Source organism: Canis aureus, chromosome 13, assembly GCF_053574225.1.
Source record: "Canis aureus isolate CA01 chromosome 13, VMU_Caureus_v.1.0, whole genome shotgun sequence".
NCBI lineage: Eukaryota > Metazoa > Chordata > Mammalia > Carnivora > Canidae > Canis > Canis aureus.
Window position 1 is genome coordinate 49,885,134 of NC_135623.1, and position 22,595 is coordinate 49,907,728.

General features: G+C 37.5%; 1 long non-coding RNA gene across 1 annotated transcript in view; it reads right to left on the minus strand.

Annotated features, from left to right (window-relative positions):
* The window catches only part of LOC144281660 (uncharacterized), a 29,542-nt gene extending 11,412 nt beyond the window's left edge, over positions 1 to 18,130 (minus strand). Inside the window, exon 1 of the long non-coding RNA XR_013350093.1 lies at positions 18,026 to 18,130. This is a non-coding gene — a long non-coding RNA (uncharacterized LOC144281660). The remainder of the gene's footprint in view (positions 1 to 18,025) is intronic.
* Positions 18,131 to 22,595: the final 4,465 nt, after the last annotated feature.

The window sequence follows — 22,595 nt, forward strand, 5'->3', positions numbered from 1 at the left end:
ATAAAAGCAATTCTGGATGATCTATAGAAACATTTAGGGATCCCTGGGTGGCGCAGCGGTTTGGCGCCTGCCTTTGGCCCAGGGCGCGATCCTGGAGACCCGGGATCGAATCCCACGTCGGGCTCCCGGTGCATGGAGCCTGCTTCTCCCTCTGCCTGTGTCTCTGCCTCTGTCTCTCTCTCTGTGACTATCATAAATAAATTAAAAAAAAAAAAAAAAAGAAACATTTAACTACTCAGAAGTTGGAAGAAACATTGTTTTGCAAGGAGACACCTGCTTTATTGAAAACAACTGGGCTGCTACTAGCTGCATGCACTTATGGGGCAAAAATGACCGTGCTGGTTTTGATTGGTTCCCATGCTGCACCTGTCACTAAAAGCTCTGCATATCACCCAGTTGTGTGTTGGTGGATGTTTAACAACTGGTTCTCTGGGGAAAAAAATGGGGGGAAGGTAGAGGCTCCCTTGATGTGTGGCATTTGCCAATTTCCTTGGTTTCCCATCACAGCTAATTTCAATCTAACAACATGGCGTCGCTGAACACCATGGGAAGACATGCAAGCACACAGGCTCCTGCTTGACTGTGGTGCATACCTGAATTGAGTTTCTTTTTTTAAATTTATTCATGAGAGACACACACAGAGAGAGAGGCAGAGACATAGAGAGAGAAGCAGGCTCCATGCACGGAGCCCGATGTGGGACTCAATCCCAGGACCCCGGGATCACCCCTGAGCCAAAGGCAGAGGCTCAACCACTGAGCCACCCAGGCATCCCCTAAATTGAATTCTTGAAAAAGAGAGTTGATAAGCTATGCGTGCCTAAAGAGACCCTCAGGCTGGTATCCAAACTTCTTGAAAGAGAAGAATTATGGTAGGAGATCAAGGATAGAAATTTGAGTGCAGAGGGGTAAGGGCCTGAGTCAGATGTTATACATCCTGTTGGGGAAAAAAAAATTGTTTACACATTTGACTGGGGGGAAAATCGTGTAACTGTAGCTTACTAGCTTACTTATTGTACGTATTTGGGGTGGGGAGGCTACATAAGCATCCTTTCTATTTCATCTGTGAAATCTTTGGTAAGCTCTACATTGCTCCCTAGTGCTTTGGGATGAATTTTGTGTGGCAGTAGGGGTAGGGTGGGTGAGTATGAATTTAAAAATGTGGAGGCCTGCTTCAGGATTGGTGCAGAAATAAAATTTAGGTTGACTCTGGGGGTAACAAACTTGCATGTCAAAAGTAATTTCAGAGAGCAAAAAGTAGAAGTCAGGTGGACAGAAGGTTTCTAAGAAAGAAGAAACAGAGGGGGTTTTTTTTGTTTGTTTTGGTTTTTTATTGCTAGGGAGTTTCAACTCACATGGCTGGCCATAGTTAATGGTAGAGAAAAGGCAGAGGAAGGGTAATGTAAAATACATGAATTGCATTAGGTTTCGGGACTACGTGGCTAAGCCACAATGTTATGACATCATTATCCAAGATCTCTATGTTCTCTTGATGCAAAACATGGATCCAATTTTGGTACAGTCTGATACAGCCTTCTAATCACATTAGGCCCTCAATTTTAAATATTTAAGACTCTCTCCTAGCTAGAACTTCATTAATTCTTTTCATTTTCTGAATCTTTTTCTCAGATTGTTACCTGAGAAAGTTTCATGGTAAAGTCATATGGACCCTGTGAATCAAGATGCATGCAAATACGATTTATTTATCACCATTTTGAATCAACTGGGAACAGAGTAGAGGGATTGACGGGATTTGTACCTAAGCATCTCTTTTGTTCAAGGATAGATCTGGAAATAGAACCAAGTCTTCAGACTTCTGCTTCTATGCTCTATGTTTTAAGACAGCATTTATCTGGCTAGGCTGCCAGCTCTCAGACGCACAGAGGCCCCAGAAAGAGAGAGAAGGGGTGTGGTTATACTCTAGTTTGAGAGACATTGGTCCTGTACATTGGTCCTCTCCTGAATAGAAGAGAGAAATGGGGAGGAGGACTGGACGAGGCTGTTGTCTGTGTGGTCCAAAGGCCTTTACTGCTGGAAGTGGGCCCTTCCGGCCACAGTTCTACCAGGAATCTTCTTTTCCCCTTATAGTAAAAACCCTGTTTATAAATATACATGCACCCACACACAAACATATACATCCCTCAAATGTCCAGAGCAGTTCTGTATCCACAGAGATAAATACAGAATAAAGAAGCATGACAGAGACAGATGGATATAGAAGTATTTTTAATTTTTTAAGAAAACATTTGCCCACTTTGGGGAGAAACAGTTGTTCCTAAGGTTCTAAAGGAAAGGAAACCTGTACTTAGGCTAAACTTCCTCAGGATTAATTATTACTGTATTTGAAATCCAAATGACTTGACCCATCATTAGTGGATAAGTGTAGGCCAGGGAATAAATATCCACACTGTCCACAATAAGACAGGTATCCACACCAAGTTCAAAGGCCCCCGGACTTTACCACACACACATTTAGGCCATCTTTAGAGTTGTAATGATGACGAAAGGTTGGATGTATTCTGAAAGCCCAAGGAGGCAGCCAACACCACCTCAGGCTAATTAGCAGAAACCACAGGTATAACCAGCTGCTAGGCCATTCACGTAACCAATCCTTGAGCCAGATGCCACTTTTGGAAAAACATACCTCAGTACTCCTCATTGAAATTCCGTCTCTGGACTTATAAAGAGTGTACTGTGTGAGCAACACAGGCATGGCTTGGGGCAACTGGGGCCATTCTGTGAGATATAGTGAGAGGCTCTGCTCTGCTTTCCAAATGGCTACTCATTGTAAACAGCTTGTTCAGTGTGCCTGGGAACACAGCACAGACCCAGCCGGCGGGGATTTTATGCACGCCTATGATTCCAGTCTTGCTGTAGTCTGACTTGTGGAGGAGAGGGATCAGATGGGTATGAAATCTCATATGAAGTAAATGAATGAAGAAGTGTTTTATCAATAAAATTTCATTTACACCTCACAGGCGTATCACTTAAATGACAAAAGCACAGGAACACCTCACATCTTCTTTAAAACATATGTCTTTTTTTCTGTTAATAAACAGAGTACAGACCTCAAACACTTGTGTACTTAATAAGTGTTATTTGAAGATGGTGGCATGTGTTGAATCGAATTCATGCACTAGGCTTACAAAGGGTTCTCTTTGCTCCGTCCTATTTAATGTGACTTCAAATCAACTACTATTCCTTCTCTGAGTTTAATATAATTTGGTACCATATTCCATCCATGTTGGCCTTCAATGTTTTTAATATCTACGAGGCCATAATTCAATTTTAATACACTGTCTCTTACTTTGAACATTTTCTATAGACATATCTACTCTGAAGAGCAACATTTGGCAAGAAAACTAAACAGATGAGGTCACAAAAGAGTATTTTGTTATAAATAGTCTTTTGCAACTCGGGACAAACACACACACACACACACACACAAATAACCACGTAGGGCCCATATAAGTTAGCATAATGCTTTTTCAGAGTTGGGGAGGGGAGAATTATAAAATCCAAAATGCAAACAAACACAAAAAAGGGCAGAGGGAGGGAGGGAGAGAGGCAGAGACAGAGGCAAAGGGAGAAGAAGGCTCCATGCAAGGAGCCCAATGTGGGACTTGATTCCGGATCCCGGGGTCACGCCCTGAGCCAAAGGCAGATGCTCAACCACGGAGCCACCCAAGCATCCCAATAAGGTAACTTTATGATTCGCAAAAAGGTTGGCAGAGGATAAGAGCATGTCCCACATACTTTTAGTTTGCTGAGATACACTACCTACTCTCATCATCCATTCTTACTTTTCTGTCTACCCATTTTTCACATTCTCTACATGATTGCCCAGAATCTTCCTTCTCTATATCATGGTTTCTTATTTTTCCAATCAAACCGTTTAAAGTCCCTGAAAAAGCCATACCCAGAGGCATGTTGGCAATGAACTAACATGTCCTGATGTGTTGGTGGGAAAATATTTGAGGGGGTTACTCAAGTAAATCTGAGTTCATCAAGGAGCCCCCATTCTTCCTGATCTCTGTTGCCCACTATGACCCCTCCCTTGAACTGGCCACATCCCTTTGATGTTGCAAGAAACAGGGAGCTATACAGTTGTAAATTCTCGACAGCAGAGTAGGAGCGTTCCCAATATGATTAATATTCTTAAAAATACTTGGTTTTTTTCCTCAAGTACTTGGTGACTTTTTATGGTGAGTGCATTATCTTCAGTAAAGGTCGTTTCTTTTCTTGTCAGGCATGAGTCCTGTGCACCAAGGGTTGTGAAAACATTTTTAAGGAGTGGTTTTGTCTTTGCATCTGCTGGAACCCCACTGGTCCTAGACCAGTTTTTACATAAATATTTAGCAGTATGCCTTAGGTCTTATAGTTTCTGGCATTGCATTCCTTATTTATTTCTGGCATCTGGGGGTTTCTCTTTCTCTTGTGCTTGGTTTTGTAGGACTTCTGTTGTTATTCTGTTTCATATTATCAAATAAATGGAATAAGAAGGGGTGTTCATGTCAGCTTCATCTGCCATATTACCAGAAATTCTGGTCTGATTTACAGTATTTCTGGTCCTTGTAAGAGTAATTTCTCAATGTAAAGTGCTTTAAGGTTATAATTTGGTTTCTAATAAAATCTGACCACAGGAAGAAAATGGACTAGGAGTGCTGTGATTCCTATGACTATTCCTGTCATTGCCAATTCATTAAATAGCCTCTTGGGTTTGAAACAAGTGTCATGAATCTTCTCTAAAGAGAAGGATCAGTTCTCAGAGTATACATAAAATCAACTTTCAAAGCTTGTCAGTCTCAGAGCTAGATGCTGAACTTTGATACAACTTCCTAATGTCATAAATGCTACCTTCTGTAGCTTCTTGGGACACAGCCTGACTATAGATAATTTTCTCTAGTAATAACAGCTCAACATGGCTGTTGGCTGCACACAAATGTGTAGTTAACATCTATATGCTCTGGCACATGCCCAGGCTCACAATGCTTTAGTTGACATTGCACATCATCTACCTGAGTTTTTAAAAATTAATTTTCAATCATGTGAATATTTAGCAAATTATGTTTGCACTTGTCTTATTTAAAGGATATGCCATTAATTATGTCCACTGTTTAAATTTAGAATTATTAGATGACTTCTGAAATTATTTCTGCCTTTTAAGAAACTTAGATAATTTATAATTATAAGTGATCTACTAAAAAGGACTATGGAGATTATATAGAACACATTTCTTAGAGTCTTCATAGCCCAAAAAAGTATTTAATTTAATGTAATTGAGAAAATAGAATAGAGTGTATGAAATAATTCCAAATGTTTTACTTTATTACATTTTATGTTTTCCCTTCTTTTATTTTTTAAAGATATTAAAGCGTAATTCCTCCCCATTACCCATTACCCAATAATAAAAGACATTTTCTTCAAGGTCCAGAAATAAATTAAATTTATTTCTGACAATCCCTGAGGGCTGAAACTGAAAAATGTTTTAATTGTTTTAAACAATTAAGAAAAAAAAAAGTAATGGAAGCCATGTTAACTGAATAGGAATAAAGTTATCAATGTTCAAAGCCAAATACACTCTCTCCATTAATTATTCCTAAATATGCTCTGGCCATAATTGAATGCCTAACAAATACATTTTCATGGAAAAGGAAAATTGAACCAACTCATACACACATTCTATTATGCTACATGGCTCAGCACTGTCCACTGTGATTATCTACTTCCTGCTATTCCATTCCTCAATTCACATTCAACATTGAAAAACACTGCACTACATGCTGAGGGCAGCAAAAAGATAACCAAGATAACATTGGTCTTTAAGACCAGTCTAGTTGAAAGTCAGATGTCTAACTATATACTGTCTAACAAAACCTCCTTTAAATATAGAAACAAAGGTTAAAAAGAAAAGAATAGGGAAAGATGATCAGAAGACTAAGACTACAAAGACTATTCAAAAGAAAGTTTATTTGCTTTATTAATATCAGATAAATGATTCCTATAAGACACTACTACCATGAAAAAGGCATATTCAGATCAGTTTATTAAGAAGACATAATCCTAAATATGTATGTGCCTAATAACAGGACTTTAAAATGCATGAAGAGGGGCCCCCAGGTGGCTTAGTTGGTTAAGTGTCTACCTTCAGCTCAGGTCATGATTTCAGGGTCCTGAGACTGAGCCCCAGGATCTAACCCTGAGTTGGGCTCACTGCTCATCAGGGAGTCTGCTTCTCCCTCCTGCCCCTCCCCTCAATCACTTTCTCTCTCACTCTCTAATAAATAAATAAAATCTTTTTTAAAAAAAATGCATGAAGAAAAAAATGTGGTAGAACTCAAAAACTAAATAAATACACAATTACATTTGGGCTTTTTAATACTTTTTTCTTAGTAGTTGATAAAACAAGTAGACAAAAATATGAATAAGGATATAAAAGATTTTAACAATACTATTAAGCAATTTGATCTAATAATTATAAAACACTCCAACCAAAGTCCATATAGAACACATATTTTTTCTAATGCAAATGGCCTATTCATGAAGATAGACCATATTTTGTGCAATGAAACAAATCATTAAAAAAATTTTAAATAAAATTATACAAAGTATGTTCTCTCATGTAATGGGATTAAATTAGCAATCAATAATTTTTAAAATCTGAGAAGAATAAATGAAATAGGTTGAAAGAGATTAAGAGGTACAAATCCAGTTATAGAATAAATAAGTCACAGGGATGAAAAGTATAGCATAGGTATAGTCAACAATATCATAATAACTTTGTATGATGACAGATGATAACTATAGCTATTGCAGTGAGCATTTCATAATGTACATAACTCTCAGATCACTAGTTGTACACCTGCAACTAATATAAGATGTCAACTGTACTTCAACTAAGTTTTTTTAAATCTGAAAATTCCCCAAATATTCAGAAGTTAAGCTTCAAAATAGCTTCTGATTGAAGAAGAAACAAAAAAAGAAATCAGATTGCATTTTGAACTGGATGTAAATAAAAGCAGACTGTATCAAAATATGTGGAAGGCAAAAGATACAGCCATTACACTGGAGGGAAATGTATAATTTTAACGTCTATATCAGAAGATTTGAAAGGCTTAAAATCATAAGTTTCCATCTCAAGAAACTAGAAAAAAAAGAGCCAACTTAAAACAAAGTAAATAGATAGAAATAATAGAGATAAGATGAAATAGAAAAGGGACAAATAATAGAAAAAAATCAATAGAATAAACAAAACAGACTCTGAAAAATTCAATAAAATCAATAAACTTTCAGCCAGACTGATCAGGAAAAGCACAGAGAAGATATAATTTATCAATATCAAGAATGAGAGGTGTAACATCTCTACAGATCCTACAGAAGTTTAAAAAGAATATTATATATGTTTTATTGATAATAATTTTAACAATGTAAATGAACGATAAATTTTTTTTGAAAATTGCACACTATCAAGCTCACTCAAGAAAAAATAGACTACCAGTCTATGTATTAAAGAAATTGAATTTGTTTTAAAAATTGGATGCCTTCCTCCTGGATTGGTAAGTAGACACAGAAACAAGATTTTCATTCTTACCACTTCTATTTAACATCATACAGTAAAAGAGAAAGAAAAGGCATACAAATTAGGAAGAAGAAAAACTATCATTAATTGCCAATGACATGACTGTATGTGTAGAAAATCTTATGAAATTTAGAAAAGATACTTCTAGAATTTATAGAAGAGTTTGGCATGACAGTAGGATAAAAAAAGTCAACACATAAAAATCTTAAAGGTTAAACATGCATCTGCCATCTGTTTCAACAATCTCCCCTTAGATATATCCCAAGAGGAAAAAACATTTCCATATGTATTGCTATACAACTGATATGTGAATGTTCATAGAAATGCACAGTTGAAAACTGAAAATTTAAAAATTACAAAAGCATTAATTACTTAGTTATTCACTTAACAAAATATATGAAGACCTATACACTAAAACATTGCTGAGAGAATTTTTTAAAGACCTAAATAGATAAAAAGATATATCAGAAGGCTGAATATTAATATAATTTATCCATATTAACCCACAGACTTTATATAATTCCAATCAAAATCCTATCAATAAATTGAATCTGAAATTTATATGAAAATGCAAATGTTTGGAAGACTCAAAACAAATTTGAAAGCGTAGGAAAAATTTGGAGCACTCACATTACCTGATTTCAAGATTTTCTATAAATCTACCTCAATCAAGATGATGTGGTATTGGAATAAGAATAGGCATAAAGGTAAAAAAAAAAAAAACAAAAAAAACAGACCTATGTATATATGGCATATGATATTTAACAATACTATCAAGGTAATTCAGTGAAGAGAAGAAAATCTTTTCAACAAATAGTTCTGGAACACTTGAATATTTGTATGCCAAAACAAATGAACCTCAACTATCACCTCATGTTGCATACAAAAATTAACTTGACATGACCATAAACCAGACATAATGGCTAAAACTAGGAAAATTCCAGGACAAAACTTAGGAGAAAATCTTTATGAATTTGGGATTGGTAAAATTTTTCTTAAATTAGATATCAAAGAAAAACACAAAATATTTTAAAAATTATAAATTGAACTTTATAAAAATTTAAAACTTTTTAAAGGGTACTGTTAAGAAAATTACAAAACAAGACACAATCTGAGGGAAAATATTTATAAAACTCCTATCTGACATAAGACTTGTATCTAAATATATAAAGAGCTCATACAATTCAATAACAAGACAAATAATCCAAAAAAGGGGGCAGCAAAATATTTGAAGACAGCTCACAAAAAGAAACATAAAAATTATGATGAAAATATGCTCAATAATGTCACCAGGAAAACAATTTTTTTAAAAAAATGAGATTTCAAATATACCCCCTAGAATGGTTAAATTTTAAAAGAATCACAATGCAAGAGTTGTGAGGATGAGGTGAAACTAGATTTCTCATGCTACTGGGAATGCAAAATGGTACATTCATTTTGGAAATTGGTTTGGAAGATGAATCTATCCTTACCATATGACCTCCCATTTCTACTCTTTGGAATTTAATGAAAATATGTCTTCATTGAAAAGCCTGCATGCCAAGTAACTAAAAATGGGAATAAATGAAATATCTATCAGCTGATAAAATGTGGTGCAGCTATACAATGGAATGGCACTACTTAGCAATAAAAAAGAATAAACTCCTGATGTGTGTGTTCTGTTAAGAGGAAAAAGGCAAGCACAAAACAATTCTATCTTCTGTTAGGTGGTAGTTACCTGACTGTAATACATTTGTCAAAATCCTAAATCTATATACTTTAAAAGGATGGATTTTATTGTATGTAAACTCTACTTGAAAATATACAAGCATAACTTGAAGTAGGTTACTGGATTAGAGGAGAGAAGAGGTAACAAATTTAAGAAATGGGTCGAGAGGTTCAAGAACTGAACGACCTGAGTTTCAGAAAGAGTAGAGAAAATCAAGAAGCGTGAATCACCAAAGAAATAATTCAAGAAAATTTCTCAGAACTGAAAGACATTAGATTCCCAACTCAAAGAGACCACTGTATACTCAGTCAATGGATAAAAATAGACTTATATCAAAATACTTTTAGAATGCCAGGCAGAAAGGGAATATCTTAAAAGTCTCCTTGCTGAGGGTTAGGGCAGGGGGAAATGTGACAAGTCACACACAAAAGTATCAGAAATCAGACAGAGTCCACATTTATCAAAGCAAGACAGGAAACAAAAAGTCAAAGGAGCAACCTTTCAAAAGTATGCAAGAAGCTATTCTCTCTACCGCCAAACTGTAGGTTTTAATTGTCAGGTACAAGAAAGAAATGTTCAGATATACAGTATTTCAGACTTGTTTCCATGCACCTTTTCTCAGGAAGCTACTGGGTGAAGAAGCTTTGCAGATAGCATGAAGAAGTAAGAAGATCAGAAATCCAGGAAACGGGATCAGACTAAGAAAAGGTGAAAGTTTATACCTAGAATGGCACGAAGGATTGCCCTGAATGAGAGCTGTCCAGGAATAGGCTCACATACCCTGACTAGAGAAGGTCACAAAAGGAAGCTGATAGAACTGTAATTTTGGAACACAGGGAGAGAAGGTTTAGCACATGGGGAAGAATGTGAGGATGAATTAATAAGAAGACTATAGAAAACCAAGCAAATAAAAAACCATGACATTTATTAGCTCCAGGATAAGGTTTTCAAGGAAAAGGAGGAGGAGAGGAGAAGAGGAAGGAGTCACAGAATATACCCTTGCTCAGCTCTGAAAAATATTTACATGGTCATAATAATGCAAACACATAACATTGCTCAAAACCAAAGCATAGCTAAATTTGAAGGCCTAGAAGATGTGGGAGTTGTGGTGAGGAGAAGGATTGGCTTTAAAAAAAGAAGAAAAAAAAAAGCGCTAAATCCTCATTTTCCATAGTGGCAACACTTCGCATTGAAACGTCAGGACTAGCAATCTAAGCATGTTATTTAACAAAAGACTTGAAAGGGGTTGCCATTAAGGGGTGGAAAATGAGGAGCCAATGTGGGCAGAACACTGTGGGGTTTGTAATTATTATTTTGTTTTTTATATTTTTTATTATTACAAAATGTAGAACAACAGGATTATTCAAACCATGTGCGTGTATAGATTTAATAAAAATTAAAGTCAATTTTTAAGTCTGAATGCCAGCTAATAAAACCATCACTCCAACCAGGTGTGCTGCCTGGGGCTTCTGTGGGAACGCAGTGGGAGCACCGACCTGCACCTCGGTGCACCCTGACGCTGGTGCACCACACAGACTTCACAAGGCCCTGTGCTGCGTTGATATAGGAGTGTAGCACTTCCTTAGCACTTACCTGTGTCACACTGGTCATTATTGACTCAGGTAAGCCTCACACCAACTCTGTAAGGAAGGAGCCGGCTTTACCTCCAGGTTAGGGAGGAGGAAACTGAGAAAGAACTTCACTACCTCCCGTGGTTGCCCAGCTGTTTTGCAGAGTTGCTGACATGCCTTATCAAGCAGGATGGCCCTGGAGTCTGTTTCTCAGCACAGGGAGTTAAGGAGTTTTACGCGCCCCTAAGATCTCACAAGATGAAGGATCTTCCTAACCAGGTAGGATTAGATGCCAAGCAGCCCAAACCCACATGCCCATCACAATCCGTAAGCTGGAAGGTATACGGAAATCGCTGCATTGGGCCCTCGGTAAATATGAATGCAAGAGAAAATCCTGTCTTTCTCAAATATTTTTCAAGGGAAATAAAACAAAGAAAAGCAATAATCACACCAGAAACCTGCTCCCTCCTCAGGTAAGATACTAGTTTTGGAGACACTGACTTGAATATATAACTGCTAACTAATGCTTCAGGAGGGTGTGTTCTAACATATCTTGAATCTACCCTGAGGTATTACGTGAGTAATTAGGTAATTTGGACGAGAATTATATTGTTCAAGATAAGTTCTATTTGTAGTAAGAGACTTTTTAAGCATTTCTCTTTCTTTTTTTTCACTTTAGACGATTTCAAATAAGAATTCAGGAATTAAAATATTTGGGAAGATCACAAAGTATCTTAAATTTGAGTGAAATTTCTCTTTCAGCCAACTTTTGTGTCATTATTTAGAAGTACGCATTAGCCAGAAATAACCATGATAGCTCAGTGTGCATTTCCCCCCATTTTTCTAAATTTATTCAATGACTCAGACATACATATCTGCAACAAAATAAAATTATGTTATACATACTAGGATGCAACTTGCTTTTCTTTTGTCTGTAATACATAATTAAAACATTTCCAGATGAGGTACAGAGTCTTACTTGGTTATTTTTAGTAACTACATGGTATTCTATAATATGAATATGTTCTAATTCATTAACCATTATTGATAAACTATTAGATTGTTTTCTTTTTTCTTTGCCTTTCTTTCTTTCTTTCTTTCTTTCTTTCTTTCTTTCTTTCTTTCTTTTTCTTTTTTCTTTCTTTTTTGCTATTACAAACCATGTCACAGTGAACATCCTTGTGCAAATATATTTACAGATTCATATTTTTAATTCTGTAAGATATGACCTAGAAGAGGTCTTTTAAAACACAAATTAGATCATATTTATTTGCTTCATACCTTCTAATGTCTTCCCATTTAGAATAAAATCCAAACTGTTTTCCATGGCCTTGCCAACCACTCAACCCCACCCTGTGTTTCACAAGAAGGATAATGGCATTTTGACTTTCACTTCTTTATCCCATATACAATTTCCCTTGTTCCCTCAACCCATCACTTCCATGTCGTACTGCCTCTCGTGAAAGGACATCGCATCCCTAGGCTTTGCTGTAATGAGCAGAACTCATCACTAAATGTTCACCTTATGAATCTTAAGGCCTAAGCTTGACTTTAAGCAAGGGGCCACATGATTTTGCTGGGCCATGCGAGCCACCTGCAAGGAGCCTGAAACAGTCAGTTCAAGCACATTGACAAGAACCTTTCCAATTCGTCTAGATAATGTGACATATTAGTTTTCTGGCCAGTATACCTCAGAAGGACCCAGTCAAATGTCTGCGAGTGGATTTTCTTCTGATCCTTGAAAGGATACCACTCCAGATTCAATCTGACTTAGAAAAATAAGAAATGTGTTCTTTCTTCTACAAATATAATAGAGCTAATTGTACTAAATAGAACTTAAGGAGAGCACTAGAAATACTTTATATCTCATAAAATGTCAGCAATTGAGAGGAAGCCAGCACCACACCTTTTTATCCATCTAATTTTAATATATTAGTTATATACATATATATATTAAGATTCATAGACAACAATGTTGAAGATCTAAAATTTGTCAAAAATTATTGTACCAAAGTTGAAGGTGAAAAATCTCATTAGACAAGAATAATGCTGAATTCATGATCAGTATCAATAGTGAAATGGCCCATAGAGTTAATCTATACACTGATGCTAAAAATTATAGATTATAGTAACAAATTGTAGGTATAGACGTTTCCCTTTCTGTTTCAGAAATAACCCAGAGGAAAATATCTTTCTCTGCCTAGAATTCTGTGAAGGAGGCTCTGGCTGATTCGTTAACAATGTTTGACTTTCAAGACTACTAACATAAGTCGGTCAAAGTAAATAACATTCAGAAGGATGTTGGATTGTTCTAGACACCGAAGATATTTGACATGGCAGCTGAGTCAGGATGCTGGACCAGAAGAAATACATTTTCGTTATAGATGTCACATAATTTCTGATATTAACTAAATAAGAAAGGACCTAAAAGGTTGAACATGGAGCAATTTGCTTCCTAAAAGCAAGTTATGTTTGTTTTTGTACACTGGTGATAATAATGCCAGGGGGAGAAAAGGCAATAAGCCATAATTTTTTTAGTGTTTCCTCCACGGAGTTCCACTTAACAAAAGTATTTTTGTAAATGGAAGATATATTGTAGAACATACAAAGAATAGGAAAATAATACAAACGTTCACTTTGAAACTTTGAGTTATATGATTCTGTAATTCCTGACTTATAGGTACCAGTAGGAAAGGTTCACCCAACTCACTGAGGCTGAGGGGGAGCCACACTGACTGTTTTTCATGAAGCAAGAGGCATGGTACAAGTCATAATTCAATCCATCTCAAATGAACAAGTATCTGAGAGACACGTAGCAAAAAAAAAAAAAAAACTATAGACAAAATGGGAAAACATATCTGCAATATTTTGTGCTGTAAGTAGTTTAAAATTCTTAAGATAGTAAGTAAGACCTCTTATGACTCAAAAAGGAAAAGATGGACAACCCAATAGAGAAGGGGACTACAGATAAGGACATGGAATTCACACAAAATAGAAGACTAAGTTGCCAATAAATGTGTTTAAAAAAAAAAAAAAAAAAAAAGCAACCCTAGTATATGGAAATAATGAGATTTTTTCTCTACCTCCATTACATGAGCAAGTTTTCAGTGTTTTTTGTTTGGCGGGTTGGTTGGTTTTTCTTTTTGTTTCTGTTTCAAGTAATATGAAGTTCTGTTGCCACTTGATTATCTTGTCAGAAAGCAGTTCGGCAGTTCATAGCAAAAGCTGGAAATGTTTACGTTCATTTCAAGCTGTTTGGTGCCAGATACTCTGCTAGGCACTGAATTAAAAACTATCAAAAATGACCCATCCCAGGCCCAGCGGACCACATAGACTCACTGGATGCAGGAGCACACATGCTGTTATGAAGAGAAGGGGACTACTATGGTAACTCAGACTGATATTTTTCTTTTTTTTATTTTAATGAGTCAGAGTAAGTAAGTTGATTGGAGGTGGTGAGGGTCAGGGAAGATTTTTATAAAGTTAATAATTACTAAAAGCTGCCACGGCCCTTTATCAGCAGGAACGTAACTTAAATCACTAACCATCTCCTAGAGCAACTGAAGTAACAGCAACAAATTTCTTTTAGGGTGTTGGGAGCTAGATCAAAAGTGATCCCCAAAGGATCTAATAAGCATGAGGTCAGGGCCCAAGCTGCAAACTAAAAGGGTACATTCTCCAGACCCTCCCAGTAAGACTGGTATCTACACAACCTGAAGCAAATAATGCCTCTGGCTCTCCCTGGGCCCACATTCCAATTCCTGTTCGCATTACTCCCTTCCCTGTGTGATTTACAGTGCATGCTTTTAAAATGCAGATTTTTTTCAAGGTTTTATTGTTAGCATTTAAGTCATTAGAATTGTGGCCTCAGTATAGTTACAGAAATTGACTACAAATTCCAAGTGTCTGTGTACGCAGGACTCAGTTATAGATTCTCATCTTTAATCCTTTTCTGATCTATAGTATTAAAGAAATTACGTCTTAAGACGAATGTAGAACCAGTTCCTCTTTAGATTTGTTATCTGTTTTCAAGAACTTTTTTTTCCTTCCTGCCTTCTTTCTTCCTGTATTTGGAGATTATTTGAATACCATGTACTGTAAATGTGTGTGTTTAATGCATATAGAAATGTTTTAAATCAAGGAATTATAAAGAGGGTATGGGTGTATTCAATTCTTTTTTCTTAGAACACAGCTCTGATGGATGCTAAAAAAGATTTTTTACTTAATGAAAGAAAAATACAAATACAACAAATTAGATTGGCTCTTGTAATTGGCAGGTGTTGGGTTTTCAATGGAGACAAAAGACTACATTTTAGAGCCATTCTTTTCCTTGTGTCTAATTGAAATTTTGTTTCATTGTATGAATCCACAGGGTGGGGGAGTATCTATCCAAGGTATTCTTTGAACTGTCAAAACAGAGTTTCCATCAGTCCTTGCCTAAGGGAGCTATGACCTGGATAGAAAATACCACAAAGTATTAAAGCAAACTTTAGTTTTTTTGACTGCCCCAGTATCTTCCCCTTTTCCTCCCACCGAGGAGTTGGTTCACTGTGGTCTTGTTTGGAATATTCCATGAAGAACACTGACAATGCATCAGATTGGTCATGGTATGAACAATTTTCATGGATGGAAATACAAAGGCCAGGGTTAAATGAAAGCCTTTATAGCAGCTTTGAACAGTAATAAATTCTGATGAAAAGTCTCCCGCCCTGCAGACCATCTTAATCTTTTTCAGGCACACACTGGATAGCTTACAGGAGAAGCAGAGTCTTCTGCAGGAGAGAAGGAAAGAACAAAACCAGGGGCCTTTCATTTAAGCTCAGAGATAAAATTCATCCAAATTTCACAAAACAGTCTTGGGATGTAAATCAAATGAAAAATTCCTTTCATAGTTGGCCCACTGGTGTGCCACCTAAAATGACCAAGCGTGCTCTTCCTGTTTTCTGTGTGTGCCTAAGGGTGAGCTGGAACAATAAGGTGCTGGATGCTGTGATTTATTTGATATTGTAACCCAATGCAAAATGACCTCTGGTATATGACAGAAAATAATCTGGCTTCTTTGAAGGGGGTGGGGAGTGGGGGGAGGGAAGGGAATAAGTACTGGTGGCGTTAAAATAAAAAGTAAATAACTTATCACTGTAAGGGTTTCCAAGTATTGCAGCCCACGAAGGCCTGCACTCTGCTTGGAATGTGATAAGGTGGCCAGGCCAGTTGTGAAATACTTCTTTGGTAGGAGCTCTGAGCTGACAAGCCATATAAAGAAGTGTTGCAGATTAGAAGCTGATTTCTTGTCAACATATCAGGGGTGGTCCTTTCACAGCCTAACAATGTGAGGGACACTGAGCCTTGACAGAAGAAGAAACAGAAAAGCCTCGCTTCTAAATAAGAGGAGAAAATGCACTTCAATAATCTAATCTGGACTTTAACTTGAATTGAGCACAGCCTTCTACAGTTGATAAGCACGGGATATGGAGTGAGGCCAGGAAGCTCACAGAAGGAGCTAGAGCTTAAAGTCAGAAGAACAAAGGTTGACCCCTTTCTTCGTTACCTACTAACTGGAGGATCCTGGGTGAATCCCTAAGCCTCCCTGGGTCTCAGCTTTCTCTGGGTTGAACAGATATAATGATACATGCCTCTCATTGTTGTGAGGTTTAAATAGGATAACAAGGAGGCTGATCAGCAGTGTCTGCCTCATCCTGGCTCCTTCTTCACCCATTCCCTTAAAATAAGAACATCACCAAATCAGTGGGCTCTACCACTTTTTATTGTACCTATGATACAGAGCACATTTATCTCACCAAGCACCGCTCTTCGACAGTTTCTGGCTTTAGTATTCTGTAGAATGAATTTAGAAGTTTTCTACTGGATTCTACAACATTGTCTGATGTTGGCCTGAGTCTTATAGATTTTTTTTTTAAAACTCCAGTTGACAAGTACTTCTCTGGAAAAGTCACAATGACTCTATCTTAATTTCTACTTATCCTGTACACCATGAATCAGTGCACACTGGTCAAGGCATGACATAAAAGTCATCTAAAAGAGAATGAACTCTAAGCATGCTAGTTACAGTGCAGTGCATGCCTACGGTTTAAGGAACCATCTCCTAATAGGAAAACTAGTCATGCAAACCTAAGTTCCTCTCATCAGGAAGGAGCAGCGAATGTCTCTGTAAATTAGCATTATAATATTGACACAAGCAAGTTTTATTACTTATGTCCAGCCTACGAAGAGCTTCAGTTGGTCTAGAATTGATCAGTAGGGATCCAATAAAAGAAAACAGAATTTGTAACAGTGAAATCAGGCACTTCATAGTCTAATCCTTACATAACAGAATAAGAAACTGAAGCTCTCTGGAGGAGCCTGTGACCTGCACAGTTACTGAGTATCTGAGCCAGAACACAAACCCGGCTGTCTCCTCAGAGCCCCAGGCTCTTTTTGCGTTGCTGTTTCAGATCTCCCCAAACAGGCTCCCGGCTATAATCACAAGCTGGAAATAACCTAAACATTTCCCAAAGTTTTGAAAATGTCACATACATCAGTGCTTTCTAAGATGGCTTTCACAGAGACGTTTAGTGACACTGGAAAAAAAACGCTTTTCGCAAAAATGAAGCCAGCAGATGGTTATTGTGGAATGGCCATCCCAGTTTTCAACCCCACAAGGTATAAATAAGTACAGAGAAATATCCACTCTTTTGAATGATCATCCAACCCTCTTGAGGTTTTCATCCTCACCAGCCATAAATATCACTTAGCTCTTCCATTCATTTGTGGCCTGGTAATATACCCCACCAGGAATTAAGAATTTCTCATTTCCAAAGCTGGTTTGACCACCCACTTACTGTGTGGCCTTGGACAAGTCATTTAGCGACATTCTCAATCTCAATCATACAGTAAGAATCTTGATTTGTCTTATGACAATGACCTTATTTGCACTTACTACAGCTTTCCATTTGTAAAGCTGATTTAAAAAAAAAAAAAAAGTAGCATCATGCTATCACATATATAGGTTGTGTCATCCAAACATGGCAAGATTGGAACACAGGAAAAAAAAAGTGGGAAAAACCCATCAGCACACCACAGTTGAAAAAGAATCTTAGTAACGAGCATTCTTACAAATTATGTTATTAAAAGAAAGGCTCTAATGAGGAATAAATGTCCATAGAAATTTACCACATGTCCATTAAAACACAGTTCTTGCATGAAGCTTCTTTAGGAGGTTCCAGAGACATAGCCTTCACTCTTAGGCTGGGTTAAGAATGGTTTCTCTATGATCTCATAACCCCTTGATTACACTGATGTCATTTCACTTATCACATTACATTATAGTTATTTATTCGTGTATCTGTAGGCCCAGTAGACTTCAGGCCTCACAGGCAGGAACCATGTCTTATCATCTTTACATACACATTGCCTGGCACACAATAGGTATTAAATACCTGGTTTCTTGAGCTCTACCATAATGGGACAGTTGGCAGCATATGGGAGAAGCTGTGCAATTCTGTTCTCGCAGCCAGTGGAGAAATGAAATGATGTTTTTCTGGTAGAGTTTTATTTCCTCAACTTATAAAAAGACACTAATAAAGACTCGAACTTTTATGAACAATATTTCAGTCTCTCTCACACCTATCTTACTTTAGGGCCTTGAGACAGTGGTTTAAGTATGACTATATCTTATTGATTCTGGCTGAAACACATACACACACATGTGCACACATACATACACTCACATGCATGCACATACACCCACATGTTCATCACATATTCACACACACATTCACATACATACTCTCTTTCTCTCACACACATAGATACACACATGCTCAAGCCAGAAGACATGCAAAAGGAATAAAATATTGAAAATTTGTATAGGGCTAGAAGTACGTGGTAATTATGGGAAGGCCAATAATTTACCTCATCAATAAGACCCATAGACTTTAGTCCAGGAAACATACCTTTGAGAAAACAGTGAGTGACAGCTTACCATATCGCTCTATACAGGCCTGCTGGCACTCAGCACCTCCTGACTGCTGGGAGAATCTATTGCTATAAATTGTACCAAAGTCAAAGGGCCCTCATTCCACCTTGAAAAATGCCGTTTTTCCTGTGAATATTCTTCTGAGTGTGTTGGAACTTCTTGCCATAGGAATTTAGGTTGGGGTATAGATAACCTAAGGATCCTGAAGAATGCCAGCATTCATTCACAATTGTTTTATAAATATTTATCTTTGATACATAAGTCCAAGATCATGCAGAATATTTACCTTTTCTGAAAAAAAATCCAAATACAGTAAAAAAAAAATCAAGAAACACAAGAGCTAAGCTGCTTTTTTTTTTTACTACTACTACATTATTTTGACAATTTTAGTATATCCTTTGTTGCAGTTTCCTATGTTAATGCAAGATGACACTAATTTGTTGCTATTATTCTGCCTTCAATTCTTTCCTCTGTTTTGATAAAACAAGGAAGAAAATGCTATCATAAATCTATTATTCCTAAGGTAAATTGGCATGAATCAGTGTCACTACGGTAAAGAGAAAGCAGCCAGTAAAAGTCGAGGGGGAGGCTGTGGGCTCTAGAGCTAATCTTTAGTGGCCACATGAATTTAGTAGAGTTACTAAACCTCTCTGGGTTTAATTTCTGCACCTGCCAATGGAAACATTCCTTAGACAGAGACCCAGCAGTTTAACAGCTCACTCAGAGCCATAAAAGAGGAAAGAAACTGTACGGCCCTCGCCCATCATCACCCTGGTACAGAAACTGATCCTCACCACCGTAGCCAGCAAGATCGAGTGACAATGAGCAATACTGTCCCCCATCTACCACTACTAAAGTCTAGATGCTACTTGAGACTCCAGCCCAGGAGTTTTTCCTATGGAAGGGGTGGTGGTGTTTTACACAGAAAACACTAGGGATTTGGGAATGGAGAAAACAAAGAAAATGATGGAGGTGTGGGGAATGTGCCAGAATCCAAGTTAGAAATTGGTGACATTAGCCACAGGATCCCTTCTTCGGGGGTCTCAATCTTTAAGAATTTGTCATTTTTGAAATCAAAGAGAAAGCCAAAGGGAACTATGGCTTTAATCTCATTCTTCCTTTATTGTAACTTCTTTAGGAAATTGCCTTGACAATTTAGGATAGAATGTAACTAATCTAAATATATCTAAATAGTCTGCTGTGCTCCTCTTCCCCGGAGACCGAATTGGCACAACAGCAGGAGGTGTGGTTCCTTCCCACTCTTTCTGGGCACCAGCAAAGTGGGGTCCTCAGCCTGCTGAGTACATGACAACACACAGCTCCAATATGCCCTGGAACCTCTCCTAGCAAGGAGGGGCTGGGGAGAAACTCCAAAGGTGAGAGGAGCTTTCTAAGGTGGGCAAGCTGGAGAAATAGTAAAACCAGCCCTTCTTGCTGGCCCTGAACGTTAGGTAACTGTGGACCAAAGAAATATGGCAAAGGGCCCATCAATCAGATGGTGTGAGGGAGGGGAGGAGCAAGGAGAGAAAATAAAAGCAAAGCCAAAACACCACCATCAGTGACGCAAATACAGTCAACAGCCTGAAACCACAAAGGAGTCTTCACATGTAAACAGTACCTCAGTCCAGTTCATTATCCATCTATCATTTGAATCCAGCCAGGACCTGGAGAAGTGGAAGGGGTAACCTGAAGCATCCGGGATCTGTCACCATGTGATCTGTTAAATGCAGACTTCAGCATATTACAGAGATTTATCTTTGATCTCCAAATTTCATTGATTTTTTTTTTTGTCTTTTCAGAAAGGATATTGCTCTTATTCTTCAATGTAATCAACTCATTACTAACAGTTCTAAGCTCAGTAATTTTCCAAATACAATTTGATTTGCAAATATCATGACTCCAAGAGTAAAAAACAACATGGAATTTGTAAATACTAGAATCTATGAGGATTCTTCTCCTAAAACTAAATTTCATATAACCTCAAACAAATTAGTAAGAAAAATCTTCAGCCCTCGCACTCCCACCTCCAGGTCGACAGCAAGTTACAAGTAGCACCAATAGGGCCATACAAAAAATAAAAATAATTGTCACAGTCAAGCTCCCTATAAAAACTTCAGCGGTTAGTAGAAGCCCTGCAACAACTTTTCCTCACTTTAGAGGACATAATTTTCAAGTTCATTTCTCAATATCTGGAATGTATTGCATACAACTCTTTAGATATAATTTTTCCCATCCAAACATGGATGGCTTGAGGGTATTTTTCATATTTCTTCCCCCATCACTACTAAGGAAGTGCAGTGCTTAAAGGGCTTTCCAGGTTCCCTGGGGCAGTTTCCCCACTGACCTGGGGGTACCTGTAAGAACTCGAGTTTTCTCCATCCTGTTCTCCGGCCTGCCAAATGATGATACTGCTTCTTTCCGGCAGCCACATTTCCCTGAAGCCACATTGCATAATACATTTCAGATCTTTAGTCACAATATACTAAACATACCCAGGTCCTTTTTAAGACTGATTTTGCCCCCTAGTTGTCTCACATAGTATCAAATAGGAGAGGAAATTAGGTCAAATTAAAACTGACAATAGATCGCCAGTGCTAAGTAGACTTAATGTCCCAGGCTTCTAGTATTCGTTTTAATTATAACAGGAAGGCTACATGTAAGTGAAGAAAGAGCATTCAAGGTTTAAAGATATTTCTTATTGATACAAGAGGTAGTCATTAATTTTTTGAGCATTATAAAGTGTTTTATTGAAGTATGTTACTCTTAACGGCTAGATTTAGATCATTATATTTTTGTAGTCTTGTACATGGTTAAGACAGCTTTTTGCATTTGTTTCCTTTCCAAGAAAAACATCAAAACAAAATTGAAAAAACATTAGCTAAGTGGTTAACTCTTATTAGGAAGTAGCTGAAAGCTTAAGGTAAAATTGGAAGTACAGGCATGAATATGACATGCTTCCATTAATAATGGAGAACTTGAGTTCTTATCTATTATACTTACTCTTTGGAACTTGGACAGAAATCTCAGATTTCTAAAGCTAATGGATCCCCCAGATTTCCCCAGCTCCCCTAATCTAGGAAGACCAATGGATTACACAGCCACCTCAGCCAGACATCCCTTGGCCTTAATATGGCATCTGCCTTTCTCTTCCACTGCTGTCTACATGCCATCAAGATTCTCTGCTCACACCAAATCGAACCAAACTACCTATGTGTGACACCTTCTTCCACTCTTTCCTCTTTCCAAGTTCATGGAAATCAGGTTCTAGGAGACCCCACAGATTTCATTCAAGTATGTCAAAATGCTAGCTCTTAATGAGCACATTGGATGAAATTTCCCTGGTTCTGCACATTCTGTCTAGGGCAGAGGTTGGCCAAGTAAAGTGCTCAGGCCATATGGTACCAGCATTTTTTTGTACAGGTCATAAGCTAAGAATTTTTTTATATCGCTTCAAAAGGCTGTGGGAAGAAGGAGAAGAGAGGATGGAGGCCAACGAGGAGAAGAGAGGGCGAGAGGAGGGACAGGAGGAGGAGAAGAAGAGGAAGGGGGGAAGGCAGCACAGCCCCAGTGGCAGAGACTGGATGTGGCTTGCAAAGTTTAAAATATTGTAGAGCAAAGTTCTGGTCTGGAGACCCCTGGGTCTAGAGACATGGTTGGCCTTAGTTGCAGAATGTGATTTCATTTTAGATCATTTAGGATGAGGACATAAAGAAAGTGCAAGAAGGAAACTGTAGCCAAATCTGACCCTGACACAAAGGAAATTCT